We start from the raw sequence: 15,129 nt of genomic DNA on the forward strand, positions 1-15,129 counted from the left end.
TTTTATCGTAAACATGTTTCAAATTTTGCTAAGATTGCATATCCTATCACAGAACTCACTAAGAAACAAGCTGCCTTTGCATGAACAGATGAATGCCAGACAGCTTTTGAAACGTTAAAGCGGACATTAGCTTCCTTTCCAGTACTAGTAAAAGTAGACATGGATAAACCATTTGAGCTTCACAGTGACGCTAGTAATTTTTGTGTAGGGGCATCACTGAATCAATTACAGGATGACGGTTCTTTGCGTTGTTACGAGTTGGGGATTTAGAATATAGTTAAAAGTCTACCCAAATCCCAACAGGTAACAACAATAAAAAACAGACAATCGGACTATAAAAGGGTAGACAAAGGATGCGAGTTTTTGTTGTGTATAATAAAGTACCATAAATCCCTTAACAAAATATTCAGCTTATAAATTACCCTTAACCAAACTTAACCTAAACATTAACAGTATATGCATATTAATAAAACATAAAACAATCGTGAAGCAAGGTGGAGGTGGGAGAGGCAATACAAGATTACAAATACTTAAGTGAGGAGCTGAGATGGCTGACGAGTAAGGCTGAGTATTGTAGAAGACGGTAGGTAGTCACTGTGCCGTAGGTTTAGAGGATAGGTGATCCTGTGGTCACTTCCCAGAGCCAAGTCCTCTCTCCTCGAATTGGAGCTCACAAAGAAGACTTGGAGGAAGTGACGCAACAACCAGGATATGGAGAAGGGAAACCCCAGAGTGTTAACTAAGACGAGTCATACTCGTGTCTCGTCCCTAGATGGCGTTGCTCGTGGTGCTGGGTAGGTAGATCAAGACAATAGATGGCGTGGTTCGTAGTGCTGGGTGGAGGGGCTCGTAACACACCCCCCCCTCCAAAGACCTCCGTAGCCGGCGCGAAGGAGAGTGATCACCTGGTGCGTCTGGAGAGTAGCTGCTGCATTTCCACTGGAGCTCGGGATAAGGAGTCTGCAATCAGGTTGTCCACCCCCTTTATGTGCCGGACTTGTAGATTATAGGGCTGGGTGAGGAGAGCCCAGCGGAGGATTCGCTGGTTGGAGGTCTTGTTGGTTTGGATGAACGTGAGTGGGTTATGGTCGGTGAAGACTAGGGTTGTTTGTGGGCAAGACTGGAGGTAACATTCAAACTTCTTTATTGCCAACACCAGAGCCAGGGCCTCCTTCTCTATGGTTGAGTAGTTGGTCTGATGTTTTTTCAACTTGGCGGAGTAGTATGCCACAGGGTGAAGGACATCAGTGGTTGGGTCGGGTTGTAGGAGCACAGCCCCCACTCCGACACCACTAGCGTCGATTTGCAGATGGAAGGGCGAGGTGTAGTCAGGGGGGTGGACTACAGGCTTGGAGGCAAGGAAGGCTTTGAGGCGGTGGAAAGACTGGTCGCACCTCTGGTTCCAGATGTAAGGGACCGCAGAACTGGTAAGGTCTGTGAGGGGTCCGGCTACGCTGGAGAAGTTACTGCAGAACCGACGGTAGTAGCCGCACATCCCAAGGAAGCGCATGAGTTCCTTCCTCGTCCTTGGAGTGGGGAAGGACAAGATGGCTCTAACGTTTGCGTCCTTGGGTCTCACCATACCATGCCCAACGATATGTCCCAGGTAAGTCACTGAGGCCCGGCCAAAAGCAGATTTAGCCAGGTTTATGGTGAATCCAGTCTCTTGCAGTCGTGCAAACAATATCTCCAAACGCACCAGATGTTCGTCCCAGCTGTCCGACACCACCACCAGGTCATCCAGGTAGGCGAACGTCCCACCTAGGTCTTGAATTAGGAAGTTGATGGCCCTCTGGAATGTGGCCGGAGCATTAGAAAAGCCAAACGCCATAACCAAATATTGAAAAAGACCAAATGGAGTTATAAATGCCGAGATTATTTTTGCCCTATCCGTGAGTCCCACTTGATAATATCCTTTCAATAGGTCCACGGTACTGATAAATTTGGCACAGCCTATGCTGTCTATTATATCTTCAATCAAAGGTAAAGGGTAGGAGTCTGAGACAGTGACCTGGTTCACTTTACGATAATCGGTACAGAAACGAAAGGTGCCATCGGGTTTTGGAATGAGAAGGCAAGGTGAAGCCCAGGGGGAGGTACTAGGCTCAGCTAAGTTATGTTTTAACAAAAAATCTACCTCCTTTTCATAATCTCTTTTTTTTGTGGATTTAGTCGATATGCTGATTGCCTAATGGGTTGTACATCATCTGAGATTAGCTTAATATCATGTTTAAGTATGTTGCAAAACCCTGGGAGGTCTGACGTGACTTTAGGAAATGTTGATAATAACTTAGTGAGATCTTTTGCTTGAGATGGATTCAGAACAGAAAAATACTCATCCAAGTTGTTGAGTATGTGACTGTTAGCAGGGTTCTCTTTAGGTAGAGGGAAGTCTAAATTCTCCAATAGGTCCATGTCATCTGTCTCCGGCTCCGGCCCTGACAAAACCGTATGCAATACAGGTAGGCTTATAGCCTCTGGGATGTCTTCCTCTGACTGCCTGGAATGGTAAAGTTTCATGAGATTAATGTGAACAAGTTGTGAATCTTTTCTGCGATCAGGAGTATGGACTATATAGTTGAGAGGAGATAGTTTATTAGCAACTATAGAGGGACCAGTAAACTTGCTTTTAAGGGGAGAGCCTGGAATGGGTAGAAAGAGTAACACTGTCACCTGGAGAAAATGATCTTTTAACTAATTTAGGTTGGGACTTCACCATTTTTTCTTGGACTTTTTTTAAGTTTGACTGAGCAATGGTTCGGACTTCAGTTAATTTGTCCCGTAAAGTGTCAATGTATTGGGAAACTGTTGCGGGCTTAATAGATGGAGTGTCAAACCACTGCTCCTTTACTATTTTAAGGGGTCCCCTAATTTGTCTCCCATATAGTAACTCGAACGGGGAGAAACCCAATGACTCCTGGGGACATTCCCTGATGGCAAAGAGTAACAAGTCTATGCTTTCATCCCATTCCTTTTGGTGTTCTATACAGTATTTTTTGAGCATTGATTTGAAAGTTTGATGGAACCGTTCCAAGCAACCTTGGGATTGTGGGTGGTAAGCCGAAGATGTACAATGGTCCACACTGAGGTCTTTCATCACCTGTTTGAAAAGATTGCTCGTAAAATTGGTGCCCTGATCGGATTGGATCTCTTTAGGAATGCCCACTGAAGTGAAAAGGTGCAAAAGATGTTTGATTACGTTTTTTGAAGTGATGCTTTTAAGGGGAAAAGCCTCAGGATAACGTGTACTGGTATCCATAACTGTGAGCAGGAATTGATTTCCCTTCTTAGTCTTTGGTAATGGGCCCACACAATCCACAACAATCTTTTCAAATGGTGTAGAAAATACTGGGATGGGCTTAATGGGAGCTGCTGGTATACTTTCATTTGGTTTTCCTACCATTTGACAAATATGACAAGATTTTAGGTACTTTGACACATCCTTCCTAAGTCCAGGCCAATAATAGTGTTGGAGGAGCTTTTTATATGTTTTCAGGATTCCCAAATGTCCTGAAATACCATCATGGGCAAGGGCAATTAATGCTGGTCTGACTGAGGCGGGAATTACCACTTGATGTATTTCAGACCACGTGTCTAGATGGGCAAGCTCAGGGGGCCTATAGGCCCTCATCAAAACCCCTTCATGATAATAAAAACACGGAAGGGTGTTAAAATCTTTACCCTCAACTGCTGCATGATGAAGTTTATTCAAAGATGGATCAGATTGTTGGGCTTTAATGAGCTCATCCTTACTAATGGTCTTATTGTACAGATCTTCCGTGGGTAGGAAGATATTGGAGGTGGTTTTAGATGAAGAGGGCCCATTTCGCACACTCTGTGACCGGGTGACAGCACAAGATGGGAAAAGATGAGGAATAGTTTCTTTAAGGTCAGTGGTGGAGTTGACAGGTAAGGGAGAGTCGACTGTCTTTATGTTAGGAACCACTAGATCTCCTACCAAGTCATTACCCAATAATAAATGAATGCCGCACACAGGCATTGGGTCTTTCCTTATGGCTATTTGCACTTCCCCAGTAATCAAGGGACATTGGAGGTGCACTTTAGCTAAAGGATAGGAAGAATGGGATGAGAGATCTGAAATTAGAACACTCTCATTAGTAAATGCGGTAGATATATCAGGAATGACGTTAAACAGGAGGATAGATTGTGCTGCGCCCGTATCACGTAGTATACGAATAGGGAAAGAACGAGACCCCTCCATGATTGAAATTTTTCCCTCATAGGTGAATGAAGAGAAGAGATCCTGATGGGGCCTTTCCACATTGGTGTTTGCTATTGGTTTGGATTTGGGATCCAGGGAACTACTTTTAGCAATTCGACACTTTGGGTGTTTACAAGTCTGGATTGTATGGCCTGGGTTTTTACAGTAAGAACAAGTAAACTTGGTTGCATCAGGGGGGGTAGGTGTGGGACCTTTCGACCTACCACTCACGCCCCCAAGGTTATCATCAGAGGAGGACCTAACATGTCGGGAAGTACCACGTTCTCTACTGCCCAGTGACTCCACCAACAAAGCGTACGCATCAGCCAGCTCAGCAGCACGCCCTAAATTAACCTCTCCACGCTCCTCCACATGCTTCAAGATGTGAAATGGTATCTTGCTCTTCCACTCCTCCAGGACTACCAAATTTAACAAATCCTGAAATGTGGAGGTCTCTGTAGCCTCTAACCACTTCTTAAAAAACCTAAGCTTTTCTTGAGCAAACTCAACAAAGGTGTGTGAAAATGGTTTGGTTAGTTTACGAAACTTCTGCCGGTATCCATCTGGCGTGATAGCATAAGAGGTGAGGATATTCTTTTTTACGTTATCATAGTCATCAGTCTGGTCTAAACAGTTATAAACTCTACGAGCCTTACCATATAATTTAGGAACTAACACTGACACCCACTGGTCCTTTGGCCACTCATTCTTCCCGGCTATTTTCTCAAAAGTCCTAAATGACCCGTCCATATCGGATTCATCAAACCCGGGAACAAGGGAAGAAGCAGTAGCAGGGTTAAAAGCAGCTAGTTTCTCTTTTAATGCCACTTCTTTAGATTTAAACTCCGATGTTAAGGCGATTTCTGTCTCTCTCACCTGTAGTTCTTTCAGTCTAACCTCCTGCTCCAACTTGTCCTGTTCCAACTCGAGTTCTTTCATTTTGATTTGGAACTCGAACCTTGCTCGTTCTAGTTCTAAGGCGTCTACTCCTTGTGTTTCTTCTTGAGGGCTAGCCAGACCTGAGGCAACTTCTGAGTGAGGAGGGGTGGTGGATAGTGGTTGAAGTTTCTTGGACATGGGCGTTAATCTGTCAACAGCGGATTCTTTTAAAACTTCTTGTTGAACCAACACTTCAATCACATGATTTTTTAACATTTCCTTAGTCAGTTGCTGTGAAAATGGGATATTGTAATAGTTGGCTATTTCTTTCCATTCTTTCTTCAGGATATTAACACGTAATTTAGCTACGGAAGGATTTTCAATAAAATCCTGGAGATCAAAACCTGAGGTGGCCATTGTTAAGAAAAATAGGATAAATTAACTAATGGTCAAAAGATAAGATAAGTGGATAACCCTAGAAAATATCACAGCAGTGGATAACCAGAAAGTCCCGGAAACTACCCAAGTTATACCTAGGGAAATTACACCTATGAATATTGTTCTTCTGAAAAGATCCTTAGATAAGGATAAGAGACTTGAAAGGGGAAGGGCGTATTACGGCATTAATATAAAGATCCGGATTAACAACCCTTAGATACTTGAAACAGGAAGGCCGTATTACGGCATTTATATAAAGATCCGGATTAACAACCCTGAGATACTTGAAAGAGGAAGGGCGTATTACGGCATTTATATAAAGATCCGGATTAACAACCCTGAGATACTTGAAAGAGGAAGGGCGTATTACGGCATTTTATATAAAGATCCGGATTAACAACCCTGATATACTTGAAAGAGGAAGGGCGTATTACAGCATTCATATAAAGATCCGGATTAACAACCCTGAGATACTTGAAAGAGGAAGGGCGTATTACGGCATTTTATATAAAGATCCGGATTAACAACCCTGAGATACTTGATTATTGACCCCGAATGAGATGATGAGAAGAACAATAATTGAGGCTTTATAATTATGGGGTCCTGGTAGAGCGGGGCGTCCCAAGATATCACTTCACCCTAAACTAGTGACTATGGAACAGCCTACTCTGGAGTGAGGGTACGGCATTAAACAGATCCGGATTTTTCCCTACACTCGATAAGACTTACTACACGACTGCCACGTGTAATAACAGGTAAGCCTTATGACACTTGGAACCTAATATCCTACGTCTGTCACTCTTACTGTACGGTAATACCAATATATGCACACACATATGAAGGAACCTTTAAACCACCGTAAAGCAATTGTGAACAGAAGTGACTGGGAGGAATAATTAACAACGAGTAACAAGGGAGGAAGGAAAATGGTACTTAAGGTCGTGTCCTGTCACGGTCGCCATTTGTTACGAGTTGGGGATTTAGAATATAGTTAAAAGTCTACCCAGATCCCAACAGGTAACAACAATAAAAAAACAAAGACAATCGGACTATAAAAGGGTAGACAAAGGATGCGAGTTTTTGTTGTGTATAATAAAGTACCATAAATCCCTTAACAAAATATTCAGCTTATAAATTACCCTTAACCAAACTTAACCTAAACATTAACAGTATATACATATTAATAAAACATAAAACAATCGTGAAGCAAGGTGGAGGTGGGAGAGGCAATACAAGATTACAAATACTTAAGTGAGGAGCTGAGATGGCTGACGAGTAAGGCTGAGTATTGTAGAAGACGGTAGGTAGTCACTGTGCCGTAGGTTTAGAGGATAGGTGATCCTGTGGTCACTTCCCAGAGCCAAGTTCTCTCTCCTCGAATTGGAGCTCACAAAGAAGACTTAGAGGAAGTGACGCAACAACCAGGATATGGAGAAGGGAAACTCCGGAGTGTTAACTAAGACGAGTCATACTCGTGTCTCGTCCCTAGATGGCGTTGCTCGTGGTGCTGGGTAGGTAGATCAAGACAATAGATGGCGTGGTTCGTAGTGCTGGGTGGAGGGGTTCGTAACAGCGTCCTGTTGGGTATTTCTCTCGGAAGCCAAAGCCAGCTGAAACACGGTATTCCACCACTGACCAAGAAGCATAAGGAATAGTGTTAGCCTGTAGATTTTTCCACCATTTTTTGTGGGTTCCCAATTCACCATTAAGACTGATCACCAGCCATTAACGTCTGCTTATACCAAGAAAACTGAAAGTCAAAGAATGAATAGATGGATGTTGGAAGTGAGGGATTACCTCTATAAGATAGAGTACAAGCCTGGTAAGACCAATCTAGTCGCGGACGCATTGAGTAGGCCGGTAGGGACCTTAAGGAAAGTAGCCAGGAGTAGGATGGCAGGTCAGTTCCCTCAGCTAGACGGGTTAATGCATAGGCAGCTGGGTATAGAACAAAGAAAAGAAGAGAGATGGGAAGCATTGGCTAGTTATTTAGAAGGAGGACAGGTACCCAAACATAAATATCCCAAGACGTCTATTGATAAATTTGAAGTGATGGACGGTGTCCTGTATTTAGTGAAGGAGCAAATTGATAAAGCATTGATGTACTGCCTTGTGGTACCTGACCAGTTGCGTAGAGCAGCATTAGAGTGGGCACATAACAGAGAGACGTCAGAGTAGAGGGCCTTTTCTATTGGCCCAATTATCGCAGAGACTGTGTGAAATTTGTAGAATCATGTGAAGTGTGTCAAAGATTCAAAGGGACAAAAGGGTTGGAACAGCAATGGCAGGGGATGTCAGACGTAACTAAACCTTTGGGGAGAGTATCTGTAGACTTGACAGACTTACATAATAGTGTGAATGGATATCGCTATGTGTTGACCGTCATAGATCACTATTCTAGGTTTGTCATTTTCTATCCTTTGAGAACAAAATCCACTCAGGAAGTGCCAAGAGAATTTGGTAAATTCATTAATGTTTTTGGTAGTCCTGGAGTAGTCATTGCAGATAATGGAAGTGAATTTACAGCAACACAGTTTAGAGAATTATGTAAAGTAACTGGAATTAAGAACTATTTTACATTGCCTTACCACCCTAGAGGTAATAGTGTCACAGAGAGAATGCACAGGACCTTTAAAACCACACTTGCAATCATGTGTGAAGATAATCCGCTTCAGTGGCCAAAATTTCTAAGTCCCTTGCAGTCGGCTCTGAACACGTCTGTTCATGCCACAACTGGGGTACAGCCTCATTTTGCTTTTATTTCAAGGCATCTACAGAGACAAGTTGGAATTGACTTACCTATAATAGAGAATGAGAGTAGTCAAGAGTTGAAAGAAGCCCATAGGTTGATAAAAGAGACGTCTGCCAGAATGTCACGAGAAACAAGAGAGAGAGCAAATAGATCAAGAACGAACCAGACTATGCAGTTAGGTGAAACAGTATGGGTGAGGAATGAATTGCCCAGCCCTGGGACCAGTAGGAAGTTGAATACCAAGTGGAAAGGTCCGTACACTATAACAGAAATTATACGAGATGGTGCCGCGTATGAGTTGACTAACCCCTTAGATGAAAGTGAGGTGATAAAGAGAGCTGCTGAGAAAGTAAAGAGGTATGCAAGTAGAGACACGTTTGTTCAGCTGAATGAGCCCCTACTTCCACCCTATGATTCCTCCTCGGACTCAGGTTCAGACGAAACAGCTGAGGAAAGTGATGACAGAAATGTGGAAGGTCAGCCTGTAAGCAGATTCCCTGTGAGGCAGAGGAGACCAGTAGTTAGAATGGATTTGTAGGACCTATAGTCCCAGAATGTTGCATCGATTGAATATTTTTGGCTACGCAGTTGATAGAGTTGATTTGTTGAATTATAAAGTTTTTGATGGGGGAGACAGTTGCTCAGGTGGTTTGTCGGATTTTTTTTCCCCTGTGTTGATTTCGTCAGTGGAAACGAAGTCGCCCCGACATTTTAAATCCCAGTTCTTACGAACTGAAGTCCGGAAATCCAGTTGTTGCATATGTTGTCGAAGGGAGAAATCTCAGTTTTATGTGTTGTCAAAACTTTTAGGTTGTTGACTCATTCCGGGTAATGCAGTCACCCCGACAGTTTAAATCCCAGTTCTTACGAAATGAAGTCCGGAAATCCAGTTGTTGCATATGTTGTCGAAGGGAGAAATCTCAGGTTTGTATGTGTGTTGTCGGAAGTTTCTTTTTGGTTGTTGACTCACTCCGGGTAATAAGAGTCACCCCGTCCTTAAAATACCAGTTCTTCTGAACTGTGGGATAGAAAATCCAAGTTTGGTGTTATGAGCCTCATTGTGTAATTATAGAACCACGGTTTTGCGTTGAAAAGGTGAATTATTATTGAAACGGAGTAGTAATCAGAGGAAGTGTCTGATGTAACTAATTCCCCATTCATAGAAAAGAATTTAAATTCCTTAGTATATGTAATTTGATGCAGAGAACTTTTGTTGTATATGTAATGTCAAAGAGTCACTGTTTATGTGATGATGCCAAAGGTATGCTGAGGTAACACTCTGATGAACTGTTAGGGACATGTTCCCTATACTGTATTGAACTGAAATAACGGAATTGATAAGATGTTGCATGTATAGGTACCAAAGACCCGAGTATGAAAAGTTTAAGTCTCCTTATGTTTTGTTTTATGAATTAAGGGACTGTGTTCACGAACTGTTAAGATGTTGTCAAATGTATGTACACTACCGCGTTAGTGCTTTTGCATATTATTCCGCATAATATGAATCTTGGGGAGGGGAAGGCTATGTACTGCGAACATCATAGACATTCCTAAAAACCCCCTCTAATTCATATTACGCTACATAACATTCAAATCCACCTCGCTTGTAGGAGCTCAAAGAACGGGAAACATTGATAAAGGATAACTCACCTTCTCAATGTTACTGAATCATTTGTTGAATTGTACCCAGGTACGGTTATATAATATTAATTGTATGTATTCATAGCATTAAGGAGAACTCAAGGTATCTATAGGATGGTTGTGAGAGTCCAATTGATCCGGGCTAGTGTACTATCCGGGCTAAGTGTAGATTGTAGTTTGAAGGTCATACTATTTACGTCTGTGAACGTGTAGCGAACATAACTTCCCCAGATATCATATGAAAATACACGAGAACAATGATCTGGTTAAAGGATAAATGTATCAGAACTATGTGAGGTGTTGGAAGTGACCCAGAAACTATACTTGAAAGGAAATATCTTGTATGCATCGGTGTGAACTTAATATACCTCGTATCCTCGGGTGACGTATACCCACGACAGGTACAGTGATTAGAGAATCTTATGTCTGTGTTCAAATGGTGCAATGTGTGAGAGGAGGATCCCTAATTACAGTTTTAAATGAAGTGGATATACCCACGCTATGAACATTCGGCTTTTGTTTCAAGGTAGCGTCCTTTGTGCCCGGCCTACAGGTGTGAGTTGTTGATATAGCCCAATGAATTTACCCACGAACTAGCAAACCAGAACCTTACTTTAGTGTGTAATTTAGGATTAAAATAAGTATTTATAAGCCATGAGGTTACACTATACGGGAAAGTGTTCATGTGGGAACCATAAAAAAATCAAAGGGGAAATTAAAGATTGGAAAGTGTAGGCCTAAACAGAGAGGAGCGGGGAGCATCGACCTTCAATATCCTTCGCTCTCTCATCAAACTCAGGTCAGTGAACTTCATCGGGCTGTATTCAGCCCTAAAAAAAGAGACTTATATAGCAATTATTACAGTTTAAAACTTTGCTTGATGTATAAAGTGAAATAATGATGTATTGAGGTGGGTGATAACGGCTCATCGGGCATTATTTTTTAGTATCCTTCACTCTCTCATCAAACTCAGGTCCCTGCGCGCTCTGACCTCACCAGCACGGCAACCATTACCCCCGTGAGCTTCCCACCATGTGAGATGGCTACTACCAGCTATGCTATTCCACCGTGAACCTGTAGATTCCCGGCATACCACCACAAATGAGTAGGAATACATAATGAAATACGTGAGAAACTCCGCGGTCGTCACTTGGAGCGACCCATAATACCAGGCGTAGAAACTGTACTGGTATGTCTCTTGGTGAAACCCTCGTCTCTACCCACCGAGGGAGGTGTGCGAACGAGGTGTCTGATATGTGGATCTAGAAATTACAAGGAGTCCCATACTTGCAGGTGAAGAGTGTAACAGGTGTGGTGAGCTGGTGCTACTATGTATGATAACCTAAGGGGCTATATTCCAAACAGGTGGAGCAGTCTGACGTGTTGAGGGTTACTGTACGAAGAATTGACTGAGGTAAGGAGGTCACTCATTGTTATGCAATAAGTATGTGGATGACACGCAACTAATGTACGACGTCTGTTGTCGAGCAGGTTAACCAGAATCATCGTTGTTCTTCTGAGGAAGCCCAACTCACTTGTATTTTAACGGAATGCAGTATGTTTTTTAAGAAATAAATTAGTTAAGACATGTTATGATTTCACCCTTTTTTTCCCCTTATCGATCTGGTCAATGAAAAACCTAACCCATTGCCTAGTCCACTCTGGTCACTACCTAACGAGCTACATACTGTCCAGAGGGGGTCTGGTGGCAGCAACCTTTAAAATTCAGACTTTAGTTAAGTTATCTCCCTTAGAATTAGTGACCCCAGAATCTGACAGTATAGCGAACCGTATCTGGGAAGTTTCGAAGGACAGTATACCTTATTGAACACGCCACATCGTAAATCTTGGGCGATTTCCCAACGCCGGGAGCGTTATCGGAGTGTTATGGCTGCTGGCTTCAGCTACAGTGCTGGCTTGTGATGCCATTAAATCTTTCGGCCCGTGACCTCGCCAGATGTTGAAGTGTTTACAGACAAGTCCTGGTTCTGCTGAGTGGACTGTCTTCGACTGGTGGCGGTGCTATCCGCCCCTCCATGAGACAGATCGCCCTCTCTAGTGATGCTGTGAAGACCAGCCTTCTGCTGTCCGAGAATTTGTGCTGGGACGATTTACGCAATACTGTTGTCTCTTGGAATACCATATTGATCTGCATTAACCCGCACTTGTAAGTACAGCCTAAGTGATGACATACCCCTCGGTACTGAAATATTGTTGACTAATTACGCCTACTTGTTTCTGCCTAACCTGGAGTAATAAGACAATGCAGAATGAAGATTAACTAGATTAACTCAGATTAATAGAGAACCGATATAGTTACTGAGTGCACAAAAAGTGGATACAATCTTAATATGTCGGCTATCTTGCCATTAGAGATGAAGTGTTGTGCCATTTCACACACAGTGTGCTTGGACCTGTCCCTAAAAGGTTCTATCTTCACACAGTCAAGGACATAGTGTTCAAGTGTGTGGCCATATGTCTGGCAACACACTTTACATTTAGTCTTGTTTACATCTGCTTGAGGAACATACTGCCAGAGGTACTTATATCCTAACCTTAATCTAGAGGTTACAACATCTTGTAATCTAGTGATCTTATTACTTGCTCCATATACATGTTTCACTTGATACATCTCATCATGGTAAACTATGGATCGACTAGTGCCTGTTTGCACTTGTCTACTTGCGTCAAACTCATCAATAAGTTCTTTCCTAATTACAGTTTTAAGGGTTCTTTTTGACAGACCCAAATTGTATTCAACGGTGTCTTTGTTAGACGCGAGTTTGGCGAGGGCATCAACTCTGTCATGTTTTATGAGGCCTATGTGAGAGGGGATCCACAACAGTTTGACCTTGACACCCCGGTCAACAAGGCACGCATATTTGTGTCTGATTTCAGAAACAAGAGCGTGACAACCTGAGTCGAGGGTGCCAGTGGTTTCAATGAATTTAATAGCTGTGAGTATGGCAACTAATTCAGTTTGTAGAGTGGATGCCCAGTTGTTAATTCTAACTCCTTTCTCAACTATATTACCGTTAGGTTGAGTCACAACAATAGCACTTCCAGCCCTCCCACAGGCGGTGTTAAGAGATCCATCAGTGTAGATGGTCTCTGTGATATTATCATCAGTCTGTAGAGTGAGTATGTGTTCAAGAGCTCTAAATTTGGCAGTGTGTTGGAGATAAATGCTTTGTATAATTAATTTTTTTGGCGGATATGTCGGTATTGTGATATCGAAGGGAGCTGTCCGCCAGGGTGGCAGGAAGCGCTGTTGTGTCTCAACTTTGTACAGGTGGTCTTGTCCAAACATCTTCATATGTGTAGCTATTATTACCCCGGGTGGGTTCTGGTATATGTTGACTTAGGAAACAGTCCTGCACTGTTTCAAGAAAAGCCTCTGAATCTGAGTTACCCATAAGGTAGATCCAATCTGTTTAACTAAAGTTAAAGTCGCCTACTATACAGAGTTTACTATGCCTGGATGCCCTGCGCATTTCATCCGAAATCAGTCGCTCATTAACTCGTATCAAGATTAGGAGGTCTAATATCACCCCTATGATTATTTTTTCCTTCCATCCGTTAATAATACCTAAATTGTTTCTGAATTAAGTTCAGTTTTTATTTCCTTATTTATTTCACACTTCAGATTATCCCTGACATAGATTGTTACCCCGCCTCCTGTTGGAACAAGCTTATTAAACTCATTTCACAGAGAATAATATTTAGCTCCCAAATATCTGTTCAAGAAATCTAGAGAACAACGTAATTGATACACACACACTTGCAATCATTAGTAGTTAACAGCTTACGTGTGCTAGCTGTAGGTCAGCATATATTTGTATAAAAAAAGACACTTAAAAACGCATTCACGATCACTTTGGTGGCACTGTTCATACAGGCCAATCACCCAGCCACCTCCCTTCACTATCCGAAAGAATTCATAAATTCAGAAAACTGTTTGGGTAAACCTTAGTTTGGAGTGAGGGTTGTAAGCTCTTGAAATAACCTGCCAAGGAGCCTTGTGACGGCACCAAGAGTGAGGTCATTCAGAACCAGACTTCATCAACACTGGCGCAGGTACAGAGACATTCTGGAGCCAGTACACACTCAGTACTTGCTAAGTATACGTAACAGAGACGTAGCCAACCAGGTCCTGACAGCGTGCATCCCATAGTGCAAAGAGGGTTGTGCAACCCCTTAAAATCCTATTTTGCCGATTCGTGACCGAGCAAGCAGCTAACAAGTCAATCAGCAGCGAAGAAGATAGTAAATTAAATAAAGTGTTTACTTTGTTCTCTTATTTTAACTTTACTTCCAATATATTTACCAAGATTCACAATGACAGAATGGAAGGATGCCAGAACCACTACCAAGTTCGGTATTGTTACCAATGACTGTGTCCGCCTTGAGAGTCATGTACACAAATACTGACACCTACTTTGACAAGAAAGCGGAGTTTGAAACTATACTCAAGTTCCACCAACCGATATAGTAGGTGTTGTTGAACTGTTGTATAAGACCAGAAGGATCGACCTGGAGGATTATGAGTTTAACACAGAGGGATATGACTCATTTACGAACCTTTCTCCAGCAACTTGCAAGAGGGGTGTGGTTATTTATGCTAGACAGGACCTTGGAGCCAGCGAGGTGAGAGTGCAGTGAGGGGATATTACTGAAAAATCTAAATGGCGTAAAATTAAACTGAAGGGGAGCTACTTACTTATTGTTGGATGCTGCTATAGATCCCCAAATTGCAGCCAACTAAACCAAGGGAGCTTAAGAGCCTAAATAGACAACATAACGGCGCTCAACCATAGCCACCTCCTTGTTATGGGGGACTTTAACTATGGTGACATTAACTGGTGGAATGAAGTCACACCAAATGGCCTTAATAATCATGCTACTCTTTTGCCGAAACTCTAAGAGACAATTTTCTATTCGAACATGTTAAAGATCCGATTTACTATAGTGGGGAATAAACGCCCAAACCGCTGGACCTCATCATTAGTAATGAGGAGGATATGGTGGCCAAGTTGGAACATCTAACACCGATCGGCACCAGTTAATATATAACGTTGTTCATCAGATTTAACTGTTGCTTGGTTCATGATCAGAGCAGGGTAAGCAGTGGTTTGTTTCATAAGACATCGTCCTACGTGTTGTAACCGTTTGACCACGGTCATACACGTCAGTTAAC

This window comes from Homarus americanus, unplaced genomic scaffold (assembly GCF_018991925.1).
Source record: "Homarus americanus isolate GMGI-L3 unplaced genomic scaffold, GMGI_Hamer_2.0 scaffold14467, whole genome shotgun sequence".
Classification (NCBI taxonomy): domain Eukaryota; kingdom Metazoa; phylum Arthropoda; class Malacostraca; order Decapoda; family Nephropidae; genus Homarus; species Homarus americanus.